We start from the raw sequence: 23282 nt of genomic DNA, 5'->3' as shown, positions 1-23282 counted from the left end.
GCATACTAGATCATACCTTAACCTAGAACCGGATCAATCACTCAAACATAGATGAATAGACACACAAAGAGGAATGATTCATTGATGTCATCAACACTTTCAATCTTACCAATTACAAGTGTGAATATTGAGACAGAGAGGGAGATGTCTCTGGCGCGCACGGCCTAGCCCAGGACCGGCACCAGTTGACGATGGCGATGGAGATGGCGCTGCCTTCTCGTCCTGCGTGGCATGGTGATGGAGCTATGGAGGGAGAGGCCTCCCCTAAGGGGGAGAGCCTCCCAACGGCTACTAGGAGTAGTGGTAGATGATGATGGCTGAGGCGGCTAGGGTAGAGGCCTTCTCGTGTCTCCCTCGTTGATGTGGATCCCCCTCCTCCATCCAAGGGCTCTAGATGAACCTAGCTTATCCTCTCCCAAACACTCCCTTATTGTCCAAGGATCTCATGAAACAAACGGGGACGAAATCGGTGAAGAATTTCGTATGGAGAGGCAACTTTCGTGCTTGATTTCCTTCCATACAACCAGCCACAGTCGTATGGTACGCCGTCTTTTGCTCTGACCCTCTTGGGTAAATCGGCCGCCATTTCTTCATACAAACTCAGAATTTCACGTTCTTGAGCTCGTTGGATTCGTATGAACGATGCCGATCCATTTCTGGTATTGGATCTTGGTATGGAGCACTTTGGAAAAATGATTTTTTTTCACTCTTCGAAACGGCCAAGTCTGGTACTATGAGTCCTCCGTATTGAACCCGTCCTTGGTCCTTTCATCGTGCTTGGTCCTAGGTTACTCCAATACACATGTGGACACAAGAAAACAATGAAAACTAACAAAGACCAAATTATAATATAAATGTGCAACGCTCACAATGATAAGTGTAAAAAACAGTAATCATGCATAACGAACAACTATTAGCAGGTTCAATGAGACATAGTATATGAAGAGAACATGTAACAAATGAGCTCTAAAAATGCGTAAAATATAGAGCCATCAACCTCCCCACGCTTAAACCTTGCTCGTCCTCAAGTAAGAAGGTTGACTACCAAAGCTCATTGCTACCAACTGTAAAACTTACATTGAACCAAACCCCAAAAGTGATATCCGTGTTTATAGTGCAAGCATGCAAAAGTTAACCACCAAGAGAGTAATACAAGCCATCCCGGCCCTTAGTTCCATTTCCATGGAGGTCAACAAAGAGGAAAATATTTTTGTGGAGACCAAATTCCCATTGCCAAAGGTTTAGAGAGAAGGTCAATATAATGTTAAGGAAACAACAATGACTATCAAAGACAAAAGAAATCATGCGTTAGCGATCGCTTCAAAAACACCAACCCGAGGCATACTAGGTACAACAACAAGTTCGTATGTATGCGTTATTCAACTGCTCAACTACCTATGCAGCACTGAGCGTAAGACTATGCTTTGCAATTCAGGGGGAAAATAGAATAATGAATGGGGTTTCAAGAATTCAGAAGCAAAGATAGTCTAGCATCGACGCAACTGACCATTAGGCTATGGAGAAGGCCTTATGATAGATGTTGACACAAGGAGTAGTGATCACCATGCAACTAGTATGCACATAAAGCTATGAATATGTGAAACTCTCCTATGGACTAAGTGGGGGTGCATCCAACTTGCTTGCTCATGAAGAACTCGAGCTTTTGAGGATGCTCATCATCGGGATACAGAAGCCAAGTTATATAGTGTAGGTTCCCCACTAGTATGAAATGTGAAGCTCATGAACTACTTTTTTATGCATGAAGCGGTGCTACTTTGAAGCACAAGTGTATAGTAAAAAGGATAATGGTGTTGCTCCTTATCTCTTCCTCACCTTTTTCTTTATTTCCTTTCTTCATTTTTTGTGGCACCTCTGCAGTGCATCCTTTATTTTGTCTCTCTCTCCTTTTCTTTTTCTATTTTGGGTAGGAGCAACACCATAAAATGATGAATAATACACTTTACAATGACTCACTTCAACTGAATGTCATCAAAAATCTAAACTAAAAGAATGTGAGAAACTATATATGATGAATGCCTCTGGCAGGGTACCAGTATGTGCAATGATCCGGCGTAGCATAGAAATCAAAAAATGGACAAGCCATAATATCGAGCTAGCCATATTATGATCATTCAAGGCAAATGAAAACATGTCTCTAATCATGTAATGTAATATGACAGTAGTGCATGGCGATATGCTCGGAATGGCTATGAAAATGCCATGTAGGTAGGTATGGTGGCTTGATACGTCTCCAATGTATCTATAATTTATGAAGTATTCATGCTGTTATATTATCATTCTTGGATGTTTTACAATCATTTTATAGCAACTTTATATCATTTTTTGGGACTAACTTATTGACCTAGTGCCAAGTGCCAGTTGCTGTTTTTTTGCTCATTTTTTACATCGCAGGAAATCAATATCGAACGGAGTCCAAACACCGTGAAACTTTTTGGAGAATTTTTATGGACCAGAAGACACCCAATGGGCAGAGCTACACCTGGGGGGTGCCCTGAGGGGGGAACAACCACCAGGGCGCACCTGCGGGGCACAACCTGTTGGGGAACGTAGTAATTTCAAAATTTCCTACGCACACGCAAGATCATGGTGATGCATAGCAACGAGAGGGGAGGGTGTTGTCCACGCACCCTCGTAGACCGTTAAGCGGAAGCGTTATGACAACACGGTTGATGTAGTCGTACGTCTTCACGATCGACCTGAAGGAAATATGCCCTAGAGGCAATAATAAAGTTATTATTTATTTCCTTATATCATGATAAATGCTTATTATTCATGCTAGAATTGTATTAACCAGAAACTTAGTACATGTGTGAATACATAGACAAACAGAGTGTCACTAGTATGCCTCTACTTGACTAGCTCGTTGAATCAAAGATGGTTAAGTTTCCTAGCCATAGACATGAGTTTTCATTTGATTAACGGGATCACATCATTAGAGAATGATGTGATCGACTTGACCCATTCCGTTAGCTTAGCACAATGATCGTTTAGTTTGTTGCTACTGCTTTCTTCATGACTTACACATGTTCCTCTGACTATGAGATTATGCAACTCCCGAATACCGGAGGAACACTTTGTGTGCTACCAAACGTCACAACGTAACTGAGTGATTATAAAGGTGATCTACAGGTGTCTCCGATGGTACTTGTTGAGTTGGCATAGATCAAGATTAGAATTTGTCACTCTGATTGTCGGAGAGGTATATCTGGGCCGTCTCGGTAATGCACATCACTATAAGCCTTGCAAGCAATGTGACTAATGAGTTAGTTGTGGGATGATGCATTACGGAACGAGTAAAGAGACTTGCCGGTAATGAGACTGAACTAGGTATTGAGATACCGACGATCGAATCTCGGGGAAGTAACATACCGATGACAAAGGGAACAACATATGTTGTTATGCGATTTGACCGATAAAGATCTTCGTAGAATATTTAGGATCCAATATGATCATCCAGGTTCGGCTATTGGTTATTGACCGGAAATGAGTCTTGGTCATGTCTACATAGTTCTCGAACCCGTAGGGTCCGCACGCTTAACGTTCGGTGACGATCGGTATTATGAGTTTATGTGTTTTGATGTATCGAAGGTTGTTCGGAGTCCCGGATGAGATCAGGGACATGACAAGGAGTCTCTAAATGATCGAGCCGTAAAGATCGATATATTGGAAGGCTATATTCGGACATCAGAAAGGTTTCGAGTGATCCGGGTATTTTTCAGAGTACCGGGGGTGTTACGGGAATACGGGAGGCCTTAGTGGGCTTTAAGGGAAAAAGAGGAGAAGCCACGAGGGCTGGCCGTGCACACCCCATGGGCCTAGTCCGAATTGGACTAGGGAAGGGGCTGCGCCCCCTCTTTCCTTCTCCTCCCCCTCTCCTTCCTTCCCCTCCTAGTAGGACTAGGAAAGGTGGAATCCTACTCCTACTAGGAGGAGGATTCCTCCCCCCTTTGGTGTGCCTAGAGAGGCCGACCGGCCTCCCCTCCCTCCTTTATATACGTGGGGAGGGGCACCCTAGAAGACACACAAGTTGATCAGTTGATCTTTTAGCCATGTGCGGTGCCCCCCCTACACCATAATCCACCTCGGTCATATCGTAGCGGTGCTTAGGCGAAGCCCTGCGTCGGTAGCATCATCATCACCGTCATCATGCCGTCGTGCTAACGGAACTCTCCTGCGAAGCTTTGCTGGATCGTGAGTTCGTGGGACGTCACCGAGCTGAACGTGTGCTGAACTCGGAGGTGCCGTGCGTTCGGTACTTGGATCGGTCGGATCGTGAAGACGTATGACTACATCAACCGCGTTCTCATAACGCTTCCGCTTACGGTCTACGAAGGTACGTGGATGACACTGTCCCCTCTCGTTGCTACGCATCACCATGATCTTGCGTGTGCGTAGTAATTTTTTTGAAATTACTAGGTTCCCCAACAGTGGCATCCGAGCCAGGTTTATGCGTAGATGTTATATGCACGAGTAGAACACAAAGGAGTTGTCGGCGTGGGTATATACATATTGCTTGCCATCACTAGTTGATTCTTGATTCAACGGCATTGTTGGATGAAGCGGCTCAGACCGACATTACGCGTACGCTTACGCGAGACTGGTTCTACCGACGTGCTTCGCACACAGGTGGCTAGTGGGTGTCTGTTTCTCCAACTTTAGTTGAATCGGATTCAATGAACAGGGTTCTTTCTGAAGATCAAAAAGCAATCACTACACCGCATTGTGCTTTTTGATGCGTAGGTAAGAACGGTTCTTGCTCAGCCCGTAGCAGCCACGTAAAACTTACAACAACAAAGTAGAGAACGTCTAACTTGTTTTTGCAGGGCATGTTGTGATGTGATATGGTCAAGACGTGATGAGATATAAATTTTTGTATGATATGACCATGTTTTGTTAAAGTTATCGGCAACTGGCTGAAGCCTTATGGTTGTCTCTTTATTGCATAAGATGCAAGCGTCATACAATTGCTTTACTTTATCGCTATGCGATAGCAATAGTTACAAAAGTGGCGAGACGACCATATGACGACACGTTGATAGAGATCAAGATGATGGAGATCATGGTGTCATGCCGGTGACGATAGAGATCATGACGGTACTTTGGAGATGGAGATCAAAGGCGCAAATCATGGCCATATCATGTCACATATTTTGATTGCATATGATGTTTATCCTTTATGCATCTTATTTTGCTTAGTTCGGCGGTAGCATTATAAGATGATCTCTCACTAAATTTCAAGGTATAAGTGTTCTCCCTGAGTATGCACCGTTGCGACAGTTCGTCGTGCCGAGACACCACGTGATGATCGGGTGTGATAAGCTCTATGTTCACATACAACGGGTGCAAGCCAGTTTTGCACACGCGGAATACTCGGGTTAAACTTGACGAGCCTAGGATATGCAGATATGGCCTCGGAACACTGGAGACCAAAAGGTCGAGCATGAATCATATAGTAGATATGATCAACATAGTGATGTTCACCATTGAAAACTACTCCATCTCACGTGATGATCGGACATGGTTTAGTTGATTTGGATCACGTGATCATTTAGATGACTAGAGGGATGTCTATCTAAGTGAGAGTTCTTAAGTAATATGATTAATTGTACTTAAATTTATCATGAACTTAGTCCTGATAGTATTTGCATATCTATGTTGTAGATCAATTGCTCGCGTATAGCTTCCCCGTTTTATTTATGATATGTTCCTAGAGAAAACTATATTGAAAGATGATAGTAGCATTAATGTGGATTGGATCCGTGATCTGAGGATTATCCTCATTGCTGCATAGAAGAATTATGACCTTGATGCACCGCTAGGTGACAGAGCTATTGCAGGAGCAGATGCAGACGTTATGAACGTTTGGCAAGCTCGATATGATGACTACTTGATAGTTTAGTGCACCATACTTTACGGCTTAGAATCGGGGCTTCAAAGACATTTTGAACGCAACTGAGCATATGAGATGTTCCAAGAGTTGAAATTAGTATTTCAGACTCATGCCCATGCCGAAAGGTATGAGACCTTTGACGAACACTTTGCCTACGAGATGGAGGAGAAAAGCTCAGCTAGTGAGCATGTGCTCAGAATGTCTAAGTACTATAATCACTTGAATCAAGTGGGAGTTAATATTCCGTATAAGATAGTGATTGACAGAGTTCTCTAGTCACTATCACCAAGTTACTAGAACTTCGTGATGAACTATAATATGCAAGGGATAATGGAAACGATTCTCAAGCTCTTCGTGATGCTGAAATCGACGAAGGTAGAAATCAAGAAAAGCATCAAGCGTTGATGGTTGACAAGACCACTAGTTTCAAGAAAAGGTCAAAGGGAAGAAGGGTAACTTCAAGAAGAACGGCAAGCAAGTTGCTGCTCAAGTGAAGAAGCCCAAGTCTAGACCTAAGCCTGAGACTAAGTGCTTCTACTGCAAAGGGACTGGTCACTGGAAGCAGAACTTCCCCAAGTATTTGGCGGATAAGAAGGATGGCAAAGTGAACAAAGGTATATTTGATATACATGTTATTGATGTGTACTTTACTAGTGTTTATAGCAACCCCTGAGTATTTGATACTAGTTCAGTTGCTAAGATTAGTAACTCGAAACAAGAGTTGCAGAATGAACAGAGACTAGTTAAGGTGAAGTGACAATGTGTGTTGGAAGTGGTTCCAAGATTAATATGATCATCACGCACACTACCTATACTTTCGGGATTAGTGTTGAACCTAAATAAATGTTATTTGGTGTTTGCTTTAAGCATGAATATGATTTGATCATGTTTATTGCAATACGGTTATTCATTTAAAGTCAGAGAATAATTGTTGTTCTATTTACATGAATAAAACCTTCAATGGTCATACACCCAAGGTGAATGGTTTATTGAATCTCGATCATAGTGATACACATATTCATAATATTGAAGCCAAAAGATGCAAAGTCAATAATGATAGTGCAACTTATTTGTGGCACTGCCGTTTAGGTCATATTGGTGTAAAGCACATGAAGAAAATCCATGCTGATGGGCTTTTGGAATCACTTGATTATGAATCAGTTGGTGCTTGCGAACCATGCCTCATGGGCAAGATGACTAAGACTCTGTTCTTCGGAACAATGGAGTGAGCAACAGACTTGTTGGAAATAATGCATACTGATGTATGCAGTCCGATGAGTGTTGAGGCTCGCAGCAGGTATCGTTATTTTCTGACCTTCACAGATGATTTGAGTAAGATATGGGTATATCTTCTTGATGAAACATAAATCTGAAACATTTAAAAAGTTCAAATAATTTCAGAGTGAAGTGGAAAATCATTGTAACAAGAAAATAAAGTTTCTACGATCTGATCATGGAGGAGAATATTTGAGTTATGAGTTTGGTCTTCATTTGAAACAATGCGGAATAGTTTCGCAACTCACGCCACTTGGAACACCACAACGTAATGGTGTGTCTGAACATCATAACTATACTTTATTAGATATGGTGCAATCTATGATGTCTCTTACCGATTTACCACTATCATTTTGGGGTTATACATTAGAGACAGCTGCATTCACATTAAATAGGGCACCATCTAAATCTGTTGAGACGACACCATATGAACTGTGGTTTGGCAAGAAACCAAAGTTGTCGTTTCTTTAAGTTTGGGGTTGTGATGCTTATGTCAAAAAGTTTCATCCTGATAAGCTCAAACCCAAATCGGAGAAATGTGTCTTCATAGGATACCCAAAGGAGACAGTTGGGTACACCTTCTATCATAGATCCGAAGGAAAGACATTCATTGCTAAGAATGGATCCTTTCTAGAGAAGGAGTTTGTCGGTGTCAAAATCGGTGGATCTCGGGTAGGGGGTCCCGAACTGTGCGTCTAAGGCGGATGGTAAAAGGAGGCAGGGGACACGATGTTTACCCAGGTTCAGGCCCTCTTGATGGAGGTAATACCCTACGTCCTGCTTGATTGTTCTTGATAATATGAGTAGTACAAGAGTTGATCTACCACGAGATCAGAGAGGCTAAACCCTAGAAGCTAGCCTATGGTATGATTGTCTGTTGTCCTACGGACTAAAACCCTCCAGTTTATATAGACACCGAAGGGGGCTAGGGTTACACAAGGTCGGTTACAAAGGAGAAGATATACATATCCGTATTGCCTAGTGTCGGTGTCAAAACCGGCGGATCTCGGGTAGGGGGTCCCGAACTGTGCGTCTAGGCTGGATGGTAACAGGAGGTAAGGGACACGAAGTTTTACCTAGGTTCGGGCCCTCTCAATGGAGGTAAAACCCTACGTCCTGCTTGATTAATATTGATGATATGGGTAGTACAAGAGTAGATCTACCACGAGATCGAAGAGGCTAAACCCTAGAAGCTAGCCTATGGTATGATTGTTGATATGTACGTTGTCCTACGGACTAAAACCCTCCGGTTTATATAGACACCGGATAGGGTTAGGGTTACACAAAGTCGGTTACAATGGTAGGAGATCTTCATATCCGTATCGCCAAGCTTGCCTTCCACGCCAAGGAAAGTCCCTTCCGGACATGGGACGTAGTCTTCAATCTTGTATCTTCATAGTCCAGGAGTCCGGTTGAAGGTATAGTCCGGCTATCCGAACACCCCCTAATCCAGGACTCCCTCAGTAGCCCCTGAACCAGGCTTTAATGACGACGAGTTTGGCGCGCATATTGTCTTCGGCATTGCAAGGCGGGTTCCTCCTCCAAGTACTTCATAGAAGGTTTTGAACACGAAGATAGTGTCTGGCTCTGCAAAATAAGTTTCCACATATTTCCATAGAGAGAATAATATTTACACCAATCTAATCTGCTGACGTATTCCGTAGCGTGTCACACCACGGCCAAGCCTTTATCCGAGTCATTTCATTATCCCACCTCAGCGCGTTATGCGAGGCGGTTTCCTTGGCACGTCTTGTTAAAGCAGAGATCGTGTCCCCTTATCCCGGGATTCTCATCAATACGGGCGTGGGTAACCCAACCGCGCCATCGATTACGGCGCTTGGAGATAAGCGAGTTTTACCAGGCTGGTGGGGACATGTAGTTGCGTCCACCCATATAAGGGGATAAAGATCCACCTTTTCACCTACGCCTTCTTCCTCCTTTGCCTATCCATTCTTGCGCACTCGAGCTCCAGCGCCCAAGTCTGCACTCCCCACCTCAACCTTCTCTAGCCATGTCCGGAGCGGGAGGCAAGTGGATGGTCTCCTCCGTCACGGAGGGACATATCAAAAAGCTGAGGAAGGCCGGATACCTGTCTAACGACATCGCGTACCGGCTCCCCGAAAAGGGGCAGCTCATCCCCACCCCTAGGCCCCATGAGAGGGTGGTGTTCCTCCCCCATTTCCTCCGCGGACTGGGCTTCCCTCTCCACCCATTTGTCTGGGGGCTCATGTTCTACTACGGCCTGGATTTCCACGATCTGGCCCGGAACTTCGTCCTCAACATCTCGGCGTTTAGAGTCGTGTGCGAGGCCTTCCTCTGCATCCGCCCCCATTTCGGCCTATGGCTCAAGACTTTCAACGTCAAGCCGAAGGTGGTGCGCGACAACCAGGTGGAGTGCGGAGGCGCCATGGTTGGCAAGATGGCCAATGTCCTATGGCTCGAGGGCTCCTTTGTGGAGACCCTGAAGGGGTGGCAATCGGGGTGGTTTTACATCACCGAGCCGTGCGACGCCGAATGGGTCGCACCCCCCGAGTTCCGATCCAGACCCCCTACGCGGCTCACCTCCTGGAAGGAGACGGGCCTGTCTTGGGGTAAAAAGGGAGAGCTGACCGGACTCCAAACATGCATCCAAACCCTGGCGGATAAGAAGCTCAAACTTGTCAACGTAGTCCAGGTTATGCTCATCCGCCTGATCCTCCCGTGTCAACGACGAGCTTTCAACCTGTGGGAGTTCGACCCGGCGCGGCACCAAACTCTGAGCAGGCTCTTCGACACGATGTATGAAGATGCCTGGAAGGTGCTTTTCAAAGGTGCCGAGGCTCCCGCATCTGCTACCTAGGATCGCGGATTCAGTGCGCAGCGTCACGCTCTCGCGGTAAGCTGTTTTTCCTTTTACAGGGTGTCAGTTTTTCATAGTTTGACTCTAGGTGGGATCTAAGCTCCCTTACCTTTGACGGGATTGGCAGGTGACGTCCGGACAGATCAACTGTCCGGCTCCTTTGCCCGAAGGCCCAGCGGACGCTCGCTTGGCGAAGCTGCTGGTTCCGGCACCCTATGTGGTGCCGCAGAAGAAGGCCGCAAAAAAGACCGCGGGGACTCGAAAGAGTGCCCGGCGCCAGGAGGTGTCGGATCCATCATCCGATGGTTCCGAGGCGCATTCCTCACGTGAAGACGAGGAGGAAGAAGAGGAGAACTCTCCCCCTCCAGCGGGAGGAGAGAAGAAAAGGAAGGCCGCCCTCTCTGGGGAGGCCGGAGGGTCCAAGAAGGGGAAAATCCTTCCTCCGGACTACTCCACCGACGCCGACGGCGGAGAGGAGTGGCAGCCCAGGGCCAAGCCCCTGGCAAAATCGTAAGTATCCGGATACCAGAGTAATTCATAGTATTCGTTTATTGCACAACTTTCCCTTATGTCGAATATGTTTATGCAGCCCACCCAAAGACCGGCTCGACGCGTCGTCGAGCGGCTCACTGGACTCGTCGGATGTGAACTCGCTTCCGACGGCTTCCTCCCCCTGCCCTACGGACAACACCGAAGTGTTGTCCCAACAGGTTCCAAGCCAGGAGGAGGTGGTCCTGGAGGCGTCGCAAGGCGACCTCCCAGACTCCAGGAGTAAAGGGGATGAAACCCCTAAGGGCTCCAAGTCCGGCTCTAGGCCGGACACCGCTCCAGAACCTTCAAAGGTTCCAGAGTCCGGCGGGGGACCTCATTCCAAGAGGAGCAAGTCCACCGTGCTGGCGGCCCCCGTCCAACCGGAGGCGCCGGTCAATATGTTGGAGGTGCTCCAAGGCGCCTCCATAGACGAGGAGCACCGCGCTATTATGAGTGCGGTGGTCCAGAAGGTTCAGTCCACCAAGAGCGGATTGACTGAAGCTTGTACTAGCCTTTTGACAGGCTTTGAGGTAAGTAAAGAATGTGTAAATAATAGTACCGCATAGACAGTAGCCCCTGATGCTCTATTTGGCATTCGGGAAGAAAAGCTGAATAGAGGATCAAATAGAATTCGCAGGAGTCTAACAAAAATGATTCAATATGCATATGCAGGCTTCCCTGCTTGCGTCCGCCGCACTGACTGCGGAAGTGGACACGCTAAAGCAGAACCTCGAGCGGTCCGAGCAAGAGCTCGGGCGTGCCAAGAAGCAGCTCGAGGACAATGAAGGTAAGAAATACCATGTAAATATATATAAAAAGGTGAAATTGCAAAGAATGACAGGATTATCATGGCTATTTTAGGGGCCACGTCTGAAGTGGCGACCCTTAAGCAGGCGCTGGTCGAGGCCGAGAAGAGGGCGGCCTCGGAGCACACCGAGCGGGAGAAGTATGAGGCCGAGGTTGGCAAGGTGTGGCAAGAGCTCCAGGCTCTCATGGAAAAACACGAGAGTTTGGAGCTTGACTCAAAGACGCGAGCGTCCGAGCTCGCGGTGGCTATTGAAAATGCCAAGTTTGCCAAGGCCGAATCCTAGAAGACCCTCCAGGAGTTGGATGAGGTGAAGAAGATAGCGGCGGGTAAGGCATTCTTTATGCAAAGCAAACACATAAACGTGAGTTACTTGTTACTTACCCGAATCCGGAGCTCTCCAGGAGCGTTCGCAGATCTTCCCCGGACTGTATCTGATGCCGCCGCATTCTACCGAGCCGAGGAGGGCAGCTCGACAGAGAAGGTGTTTTGGTCTCAGTATGCTGAGGCCTGACACCCCATGCCCCTGAGCGACCAGCTGAAGCAACTGCTCGAGCTCCACAAGGCGGCCAAACAGGCCATGAAGGGCCTCATTGTTCGGCTGTGGCCTAGAGGGGCTCTGCCTGGGAGCTATTTCGGGCTGGTGCGGCGGTTGGTGGAGGCCTGTCCAAGGCTCAAAGTCATCAAGCGCTCCATCTGCATTGAAGGTGCCCGTAGGGCCCTTGCCCGTGCTAAGGTGTACTAGGGCAAGCTGGATGCTGAGAAGCTGGTGAAGGACGGGCCACCGCCGGGGAAAGAGCATCGCAAGCCCGAGAATTACTATAAGGATGTTCTGAAGGGTGCCCGCCTTGTGGCGGATGAATGTTCTAGGGATGTAATTTTTGAGTGAAACTTGCTCGTTTTGTCCTGTGCGCTGAAAACTTGTTTATATGCGCTAAGCAATGCTGTTGGAATTTAAAACATTACCTTCTGTGCAGCTGTTTATCAATTCTGAGAGATGGCGAGTCGTCGGCTTCTGCCCCCGTGCCGCTAGTGCTGGGGTGTTCGGGGATAAACCTGAGCGCTCTTTTTCCCATGTTTGGGTCCTTCGAGGGAGGCGCTCAGCCCAACGAACAAGGCAATCAGACTATAATGCGTGAACACTCTCACTTAGCCATAGAATTCTATAATTTTAAATTTCGGCGAAGCCCCTGGTATTCGAAAGACCGAGTTCGGGGCGCTATCCACGCCTTGGCCGGACAGAGCCGGCTCCTCGCCCTAAGCGGCATAAGTCTTTAGGGACTCGAAAAACCTCTCGAACAGCGACCAGCTCTCGCTTCATCATGACAGTCAGTTTTAGCTTTCTCCACTGAGGTGCTCGACCCAGCTCAACTGGGGCACAATCACAGTGGTTCTCCTAGTGCTACCTTAGCCGATATAGTGGAACGTAAGGCACCAAAACATAGGAGCCGGGCAAACCCAACTATTGACCCAAGATATGATTCGGAGCCGATGCATATAATGCTATAAGTTCAGGGTGCCGCACTTGTTAAAGTGTTCGGACTTCTCACACCATATTGAGGGGTACTAAAGCCCCGGCGTATTTTGGCCGTACCAACGTGTACAGGTGCAACATGTCGTTAAGGAACATACATAAAAAGAAAAAAGGTAATGCAAAAATAGACGAAAGCTATGCATTGTTTATTAAAAAGGGCTGCGATCAAAGCAGAACGATACAAATAATGCGATAAGTGGAAGGTTGGACTAGTTAACATGTCCGTTCCAGGGGCAAGCTGCGGAATAATATGCGTAACAGGTATACTGCTCATGATAGAGACCACCTGGGAGTTCCGTACTGCGGTGTGGCTTGTCTGCTTCCCTGTTTCTTGCATCGTTTGTGCGGCAATTGAACTGCCGAACAGGCCTTCCAGAGGATGGAGTCCTGAAAGTAAGAGAAAAATAAAAAAAATCGGCAGCCCCTGGTACGGTTTAAGCCGCATTTTTGGGCGTGCCGTGATGGTGCCCCTCCCCCTGTACCCATGGTATCTCTAGGGCGTAGTTATGGACGCGAAGTATTGGCGTCGCCTTTTTGCGAGGGTTGGAGTTGGGGCCGCATTGCTACGCCTGCTCGGATCATGCCAGGCGGTCTTGTTGTAGGTTACGCCGGGCGCGCTTGACGGTGGCCAGTCGTTTAGTGGCCGGACTGGAGAACTGCCTGGAGAGGCTGCTTTGTACTTCCGCTGCAAGGGCCACCGTGTGCTCCTCCGTTCGGAGGGAGCGTTCGGTGTTTCCATTGACCGTAATTACTCCTCAAGGGCCTGGCATATTGAGCTTAAGGTATGCGTAGTGCGGTACCGCATTGAACTTAGCGAATGCGGTTCGCCCGAGCAGTGCGTGATAACCACTGCGAAACGGGACTATGTTGAAGATTAACTCCTCGCTTCGGAAATTATCCGGAGATCCGAAGACCACTTCAAGTGTGACTGAGCCTGTACAGTTGGCCTCTACACCTGGTATTACGCCTTTAAAGGTCGTTTTGGTGGGCTTAATCCTCGAGGGATCTATGCCCATTTTCCGCACTGTATCCTGGTAAAGCAGGTTCAGGCTGCCGCCGCCGTCCATAAGGACTCTAGTGAGATGAAATCCGTCAATGATTGGGTCTAGGACCAATGCGGCGAATCCGCCATGACGGATGCTAGTGGGATGGTCCCTTCGATCAAAGGTGATCGGGCAGGAGGACCATGGGTTGAACTTTGGGGCGACTGGCTCCACCGTGTATACGTCCCTTAACGCGCGCTTCCGCTCCCTTTTGGGGACGTGGGTTGCATATATCATGTTCACCGTCCGCACTTGTGGGGGAAAACCCTTCTGTCCACTGTTGTTCGGCGGCCGGGGCTCCTCGTCGTCATCGCTATGCAGCCCCTTGTCTTCATTTTTGGCGTTTAACTTGCCTGCCTACTTGAACACCCAACAATCCCTGTTGGTGTGATTGGCTGGCTTTTCGGGGGTGCCATGTATTTAGCACGAGCGGTCGAGTATTCGGTCCAAACTAGACGGCCCCATAGGATTCCTTTTGAATGGCTTTTTCCGCTGACCGGATTTGGAGCCTCTGAATCCGGCATTAACTACCGTATCCTCAGCATTGTCGCCATTAATGCGGCGCTTCTGGTTGTTGCGACGCGACCTGCCACTACTGTCCCTGGTGTCCGAATTACCAGGATTGTTGGTCATATTGTTGCTACGAGCAAGCCAGCTGCCTTCTCCCGTGCAAAAGCGGGTCATGAGTGTCGTGAGTGCTGCCATAGATTTCGGTTTTTCCTGTCCAAGGTGCCGGGCCAGCCACTCGTCACGGATATTGTGCTTGAAGGCTGCTAGGGCCTCAGCGTCCGGACAGTCGACTATTTGATTTTTCCTTGTTAGGAACCATGTCCAGAATTGCCTGGCCGATTCCTCTGGCTGCTGAATTATGTGACTTAGGTCATCGGCGTCTGGTGGTTGTCGTGGTTCTAACTCTGACAGTGATGTAGGGGGGTAAGTATGGAGAGGCAAGATCTCAGCTATGGAGAAGTTGTAAGCATGCAAGGTTTACGAGTTCAGGCCCTTCTCGGAAGAAGTAATAGCCCTACGTCTCGGAGCCTGGAGGCGGTCGACTGGCTGCAGTCCAACCACTCGCCTAAGTTTGAAAAAATCCTACCGAGTGGAGAGCAATCCTCCCACTCGGGGGCTTAGCTGCAGTCCAGTACTCGCCTAAGTTCTCCCACTTAGAGACTTAGCTGCAGTCAGGCACTCGCCTAAGTTTGAAAAAATCCTACCGAGTGGAGAGCAATCCTCCCACTCGGGGGCTTAGCTGCAGTCCAACCACTCGCCTAAGTATTTGAAAATCCTACCGAGTGGAGAGCAAACCTCCCACTCGGAGGCTTAGCTGCAGCCCAACGCTCGCCTAAGTATATAAAAATCCTACCGAGTGGAGAGCAAACCTCCCACTCGGGGGCTTAGCTGCAGTCCAAGCACTCACCTAAGTGATTAAAAATCCTACCGAGTGGAGAGCAAACCTCCCACTCGGGGGCTTAGCTGCAGCCCAGTGCTTGCCTAAGTGTTTAAAAATCCTACCGAGCGGAGAGCAAACCTCCCACTCGGGGGCTTAGTTGCAGCCCAGCGCTCGCCTAAGTGTTTAAAAATCCTACCGAGTGGAGAGCAAACCTCTCACTCGGAGGCTTAGCTGCAGCCCAGTGCTCGCCTAAGTACAGGACACAACCCAATCCACGAGTCGACTGCTACCTTCTCCTTCGGAGCTGCGCCGCAAATACAAGGTTATTCCGAGTGAAGATCAAGTTCCACTCGACGAATCAAACCATGAAGATATTCAACGAGAAATCAAGATCAGATAAAGCCTAAAAGGTCCCAGACCTCAGATCAAAGTACTCGAGCCCTCGGCTCGGCGGAGTTTAACGGTACAAATCCACTCGGCATTCCGAGGCAAATTTAAAGTGAAGCATAAAAGTTTTTCATTCCTCAGGAGGAGGACTGGAAGGGGCGACGAACTCGTCCAAGTCGATCCCGTCTGCAATACGAGTGGCAGCAGCAATGAAAGTCTCCATGAAGTCTTGAAAGTTGCGCTTCCTGGTATTGGCAACTTGGATGGCGGCCAGCTTTTCTTCTCGTGCCTCCTTGCAATGGACGCGGACCAGAGACAGAGCGACATCAGCACCACATCTAGCAGAAGATTTCTTCCATTCCGCCACTCGTCCCGGGACTTCATCCAGTCGGACCATCAGGGACTCGAGGTCGTTCTGGAGCATCGTTCCAGGCCAGAGTGATGTGTCAATCCGCGACATCGCAACCTTCAGCCGAGCAAGATAATCAACAACGCTGGTAACACGAGACTCCAGTCGGAGCACGTTCATAGCAGCCTCGTCCTTCACGAGAGAATTGGCGGGATCCAAGCCTGGCTCCACTCGACTGGTTTCCTCTTTGAAGCTCTGGCAGAATTCTGCAAACACGATTCAAGAATAAGACAGTGGCCGTACGCGGGCTCGGTAACTACGAGACAGCCGGGTTGGAATAATTACCTTCGAGCATGACGAACAGCTTCTTGGCGAGTCCACCGAGATAAGCCTCCAGATCTTTTACCTTCCCCGCCAGCTCACCCGCCTTGTCGTGCAGAGCCATATTTTCTTTCTTCAGTCGACTGGACTCTCAATTAGCTGTCTCGAGAGCAGTTTTCAGTCTGGAGTTCTCCTGTTCAAGAGTTCCGACCGAAGCCAGTTTCTCTTCTGCGAGCTTCGTTTTGCTCGAGGCCTCCTTCTGTGCCTCTGCAAGATCTTGATCCTTCTTCTTCAGAGCTTCCTCCAGTTTATCTGCGGCGCGTCGAGTGGAACCAACATCAAGAATGGACAAGAAAGAAAATCCACCCGTTAAGAATGGAGAACCTCACCAGCCATACCTTTTGCTTCTTCTTGCACCTTCTTCAAATTCTCCTGAGCAAGCTTCAAGTTAAGGTTGAGCTGGATCTGCTGATTCTCCAACTCAGTATAGCGAGCTACAAGTTTGCAAGATTTCTGTAAAAAGAAAAATCAGTCGACAGACGTCCAAGACAAGTTGCTTCCGAGCAACCAAGAGACAATGATGACGTTTCTAAGACTACAACCGAATCAAGAACATTCGACAGTAGCCTCGGGGACTACACCCAGTGGGTGCACTCAGCGTGCCCCCACTGTAAAAAAAAAGAGTCGACTGGCCGCAGTCGACCAGATACAGTCCCACTCGACATGTCCTGACCAGACCGAGTGAAGAAATACAGCTACAGCAACACAATATAAAGACTACAGTCGACTGCCAGCAGTCCACCATAGTCTCGGGGACTACACCTAGTGGGTGCACTTAGCGTGCCCCCACTCGTCCAAGAATTGACAGACACACCCAGTGGGTGTACAGATACAAAGATCTTCGGAAAAGAGATCCTTCAAACATCATATCATAACAGACCAAGTGTTGAGTCGACTGACCTGGACATTGCTCTGAAGAGCCGAGCTCGCGTCATAAGCTGTTTTGCTGGCCTCCCGAGCCACCTTCACTTGCTCCATCATGATCCCCGCCTGGTGTATAGCCTCTTTTGCAGCAGCCGCTTGGTCCTCAGGGACGGGGTATGCGGCAAAAAGCGAAGACGGATCCGCAGTCGACGTCGAGGGCCGCACACTCGCCAGAGGAATGGCGAAGGTCACAGAAGCCCGAGTGGTGTCACCACCATCCCGAGCTACGGCCTCAGACGCCGGAGCGGACTGGGGGGTCTTGTCAGCCGACGCCCTCTTGTGCCTCCTCACTCTCAACGGATCATTGTCGTCGTCATCAGGGAGGTCGATAACATGAGGAGGGGCTACAAGGGAAACATTCAATCGACCTGGGTTGCAATAAATGTTTAGTCAACTCAAAGCGGAACATCAGTAATCATACCAGGGTTGGAGGTAACAGCATCCTCCATCTCTTGGTCGTCGTCCTTGGCGGAGATCTCAGAAGTAGCAGCACTGCAAGCCTCGAAAGTCAGTCGGTTGGCTCAATGGATCGACCAAGGATCCGTCCACGGTCGACAAAGGAAAACAAGTTTTATTATTACCCAGAAATGGTGGGGACGGCCATCTTCATCTTGGGCAGAGCCTTGGGCGGCTTGGACGGCGCTGCGCGTGGGTGCTTGGGAGACTTTCCAGTCGGCGTAGGAGAAGAGGTCCGAGGGCGTTTCGACGACTGCCCAACAGGAGCAGTCGCCCTACCACGCTCCCACGCTGGATCGTGTGTGAGCTTGGATCGCCCCTCCGGGCGGGGGGGGGGGGGGGGGGTTCAACCTCCTCCTCCTCCTCTTCGCTGGAGTCGACGTCGTCGCCTCCCTCTGCTTCACCGTCGGACTCCCACTCGCCTTGATCGTCCCCGCTCTCACCTCCGCTCGCCTCCCCTTCCTCAGTTGGCCCCTGTGCCCCGTTGGGCGTCGAGTACATCTCAGTAGTCGCCTGAAAAACAACAGACAAGACAAAGGTTGATCGACCAACTCAAAGAAGACAAATGAAGAAAAACAAGATCTCAGTCAGGAGCATAAAGACATACCTGGTCCACGTCATATGAGTTGTCGAGTGGAATTACCCTCCTGGCTCCTCGGGGGTTGTCCTTGTTTCCTGTGATGCTCGACAGCCACCCCTCCAGCATCTCATCAGTGACCTCCTCCGGGTGGATCCGAGTGGTATCGTCGAGACCCGAGTACAGCCACATCGGGTGGTCACGAGCCTGGAGCGGTTGGATGCGCCTCCGGAGGAAGACCTCCAGCAAATCCATACCCGTCACGCCCTCACAGACAAGCTCAACCACTCGACCGGCCAGCACTTTAACTTGGGCCCTTTCCTCCGGCGCCACTTTCAGAGAAGCAGGTTTTTCAGCTCGGTCGAGTGAGAAAGGGGGAGACCAGTCGACTGTCCTGGGGTCGCCTGGTCTTGACAGTAGAACCAGGTCGCCTGCCAGCCACGGACCGACTCCGGGAAAGTGATAGATGGAAAGCAACTCTTTCCCCTCGTCTGGATTGCCAGGCCCCCGCACAGCTGGATCACCTGCGTCCTTTCATCACTCGACTTGGCCTTCTTGACCGATTGAGAACGGCAGGTAAAGATGTGCTTGAAGAGACCCGAATGGGGGCGGCAACCCAAGAAACCCTCACACATGGAAATGAAAGCAGCGAGGTACACGATGGAGTTGGGAGTGAAGTGGTGAAGCTGCGCTCCGAAGAAGTTCAGGAAGCTCCGGAAAAAAGGATGGGGCGGCAGAGAAAACCCGTGGTCGACATGGGTGGCTAGGAGCACGCACTCACCGTCGCGGGGCTGAGGTTCGATCTCTCTCCCCGGGAGACGCGCGCCTTCGTGGGGAATGACCCCCCCTCGACCATGTCGTCGAGATCTTCTTGCTGGATCACCGACGGCATCCAATCGCCTTGGATCCAGCCTCGGGGCAGAGCAGACCTTGAGGAGGATCCGCCCCGAGCGGACCTCTTCCCTTTCCCCTGCGTCGCCGCCTTCTTCGCGCGCTCCAGGGCGGATGTCTTGTCCTTCGCCATCGTCGCCGGCAAATCTTGCACGGACCCGCGGCGCTAGGGTGAGAACGGAGGTGGCGGAGGAACTCGCGAAGGGAGAGAGGAAGAAGCAAGCGCACTGTTTGGAAACCCCGAGCCGGCAACTTATAAGGAGCCGCTTCCGAGTGGCTGACTGGTAGGCCCAGGCTATCCAGTCAAATCCCGCAGCAGACGCGCGCGCAGTACGTGGCGAAAAAGGCGACGCGAGGATCGAGGAGCTTCCACTTTATCGCTTCCGATTACTGCGGCCGCTCCCGTCCCGTGCGCTTCCCGAAATCCGAATCCCGCGACACCCGCGGGCCGCAGAACAACTTGTTAAAACAGAAGACCCCGCTCGCGCCGACACTCGGTATGTCACACATAAAGAAATTCACTCGACGAAAGGCCTGGAATGGATCAAGGCGACTGAAAGAGGTTGATGACGTCATCCGTGACGGTTGGCCCAAAACTTGGCGCTCACGTAGCCCAAAGAACCAGTCGGAAAGATCTCCAACTCTTTCCCCACTCTAACCTCGATCCATTCGGGGGCTAATGATGAAGCCATGTACCTAGGGTAGGGGCACGGGCCTGTCCAAAGAGCCCTACCCTGGGACATCCCTAGGAGAAGTCACCTTTCAATCGACTTGAAGGTATCCCACTCGACGGGTTCAAGACACTCGACCAAGAAGCCATCACTCGACCATGAAGCCAACCACTCGACTACCAGGGGGCCTATAGTCACTCCGCAGGCAAACGGTCAGCTGTTAAGTAGTCTTTATGGTCATTATAGCACTTTATTAGGGGCGTTAAAGTGCTATAATGACCATAAAGACTACTTAACAGCTGACCGTTTGCCTGCGGAGTGACTATAGGCCCCCTGGTAGTCGAGTGGTTGGCTTCATGGTCGAGTGATGGCTTCTTGGTCGAGTGTCTTGAACCCGTCGAGTGGGATACCTTCAAGTCGATTGAAAGGTGACTTCTCCTAGGGATGTCCCAGGGTAGGGCTCTTTGGACAGGCCCGTGCCCCTACCCTAGGTACATGGCTTCATCAGTGGTCGCACATAAGTGCCCTGGAAATTGTCGAGGAATGCGGCTTCCAGGTCCTCCCAACAACTGATTGATCCTGTTGGCAAGCTGTTAAGCCAATGCCGAGCTGGTCCTTTAAGCTTGAGTGGGAGGTATTTGATGGCGTGGAAATCATCGCCGCGGGCCATGTGGATATGAAGGAGATAATCCTCAATCCATACCGCAGGATCTGTTGTGCCATCATATGATTCGATGTTTATGGGCTTGAAACCCTCGGGGATTTGATGATCCATTATTTCGTCTGTAAAGCAGAGTGGGTGTGCGGCGCCTCTGTACTGGGCTATATCATGACGTAGCTCCAATGAGCCTTGTCTATTGTGTTCAGCCCCGCCGAATTTGTGGCCGGCGTGATGGTTACCGTCTCGAGCCGTGGGGCGCCCACGCGATCCGTAGATCGATCTTGTTTGCCTTGCCTTGTCCTCCAACATGTCTCGTATGTCCGGCGCATATTCCCGTGCCTTGGTACGGGGTGCGGCTTGAGTGGAGGGCCGAGAGGCCTCTCTGTCGCGACCACGAGGTGGCCGGTCGGCCGCATCAAGTGCTTCCTCCTCTAATCGGGGTAGCAACCTGCGCTTTGGGTAGCTCTTGGAGGGGCGTTCGAGTATATGCTCTTCGGTCGCAAGGGCTTCAGTCCATCTGTCGACTACCAAATCTTGATCAGCTCTAAGCTGTTGCTGTTTTTTCTTGAGGCTTCTTGTCGTGGCCATAAGCCTGCGTTGAAAACGCTTTTGCTCGACGGGATCCTCTGGCACGACGAATTCATCGTCGTCGAGGCTTGCCTCGTCTTCGTAGGGAGGCATATAATTATCGTCCTCGACCTCTCTGTCTGTCGCTCTTTCATGAGGGCTGGTTTCTCCATCCTCCTGTGCTAAATCTTGCTGGAGGGGGTTTTCTTTGGCGCTTTCAGGAGTATTATTATCTCCCGTTCTGGAATCACCTTGTTTGTTTTGGCGGGATTTTGAGCGGCGCCGCTGACGCCGGCGCTTAGGCTGTTTCTTGGAGGGGTCATCCTCCGCTGTTCCATCGCCATCTCCCTCTTTTGGGGTGTCCACCATGTATATGTCATACGATGAGGTGGCTTTCCAGGGCCTAGTAGGCACTGGTTCTTCATCATCTCCTTCATCGGCGTCCATACCGTCGATGTCTTCGGAGTCGAAGTCGAGCGTGTCGGTTAAGTCGTCGACAGTGGCTACAAAGTGGGTGGTGGGTGGGCTTTGAATTTATTCATCGTCCGTACCCCAACCTTGCTGACCGTAGTCCGGCCAAGGTTCTCCTGATAAAGAGAGAGACTTCAGTGACTTCAGGATATCGCCGAAAGGCGAGTGCTGAAAGATGTCCGCGGCAGTGAACTCCATGATCGGCGCCCAATCGGATTCGATCGGTAGGGGCGCGGAGGGTTCTGAGTCCGGAGAGGAGTACAGCTCCTTGGAGTCACGAGCCTCGCAAAGTACGGGGCTGGTGCTTGGCTCAATCACCATTGGGGTCGCAGCCCCCGAGGTGGTGTCCAACCGCCCATCCTTGATCGGTGCAGTTGGCTCTGAATTAAGGGTCAGAGCCGATGCGGGTGCGGCCTCCAGGGCACTGTTCGGCGGCAGAGCTAGATCATGCTCGTCATGACAGTGCGGCGCGCTCGGCAGTGGCTCGAATCTGTCGAACATCAAGTCCCCGCGGATGTTTGCCATGTAGTTCAAACTTCCAAATCTGACCTGACGGCCAGGGGCGTAGCTTTCGATCTGCTCCAGACGGCCAAGCGAATTGGCCCGTAGTGCGAAGCCGCCGAAGACGAAGATCTATCTGGGGAGGAAGGTCTCACCCTGGACTGCATCGCTATCGATGATCGTAGGAGCCATCGAGCCTGACGGCAACGACACAGAGGAACTCTCAATGAAAGCACGAATGTCGGTGTCAAAACCGGCGGATCTCGGGTAGGGGGTCCCGAACTGTGCGTCTAGGCCGGATGGTAACAGGAGGTAAGGGACACGAAGTTTTACCCAGGTTCGGGCCCTCTCGATGGAGGTAAAACCCTACGTCCTGCTTGATTAATATTGATGATATGGGTAGTACAAGAGTAGATCTACCACAAGATCGAAGAGGCTAAACCCTAGAAGCTAGCCTATGGTATGATTGTTGATGTGTACGTTGTCCTACGGACTAAAACCCTCCGGTTTATATAGACACTGGATAGGGTTAGGGTTACACAAAGTCGGTTACAATGGTAGGAGATCTTCATATCCGTATCGCCAAGCTTGCCTTCCACGCCAAGGAAAGTCCCTTCCGGACACGGGACGGAGTCTTCAATCTTGTATCTTCATAGTCCAGGAGTCCGGCTGAAGGTATAGTCCGGCTATCCGAACACCCCCTAATCCAGGACTCCCTCACCTAGCTTGCCTTCCACGCCAAGTAGAGTCCCATCCGGACATGGGACGAAGTTTTCAATCTTGTATCTTCATAGTCCAACAGTCCGGCCAAAGGATATAGTCCGGCTGTCCGGAGACCCCCTATTCCAGGACTCCCTCAATAGCCCCTGAACCAGGCTTCAATGACGATGAGTCCAGCGCGCAGTAATGTGTTCGGCATTGCAAGGCGGGTTCCTCCTCCGCATACATCATGGAAGAGTTTTGAATACAAGGATAGTGTCCGGCCCTGCAAAATAAGTTCCACATACTATTGTAGAGAGAATAATATTTCGACAAATCTAATCTGCTGACACGTTTTGACAGCATGACATCACGCCATGGCTCGGGCATTATTCGAACCGTTTATCTCAGCTAGCTCC

The sequence above is a fragment of the Triticum urartu genome, chromosome 5A (genome assembly GCF_056163025.1).
Source record: "Triticum urartu cultivar PI428250 chromosome 5A, HENAU_Tu73, whole genome shotgun sequence".
Lineage (NCBI taxonomy): Eukaryota > Viridiplantae > Streptophyta > Magnoliopsida > Poales > Poaceae > Triticum > Triticum urartu.
Note: the sequence above shows the minus strand (reverse complement) of the source record.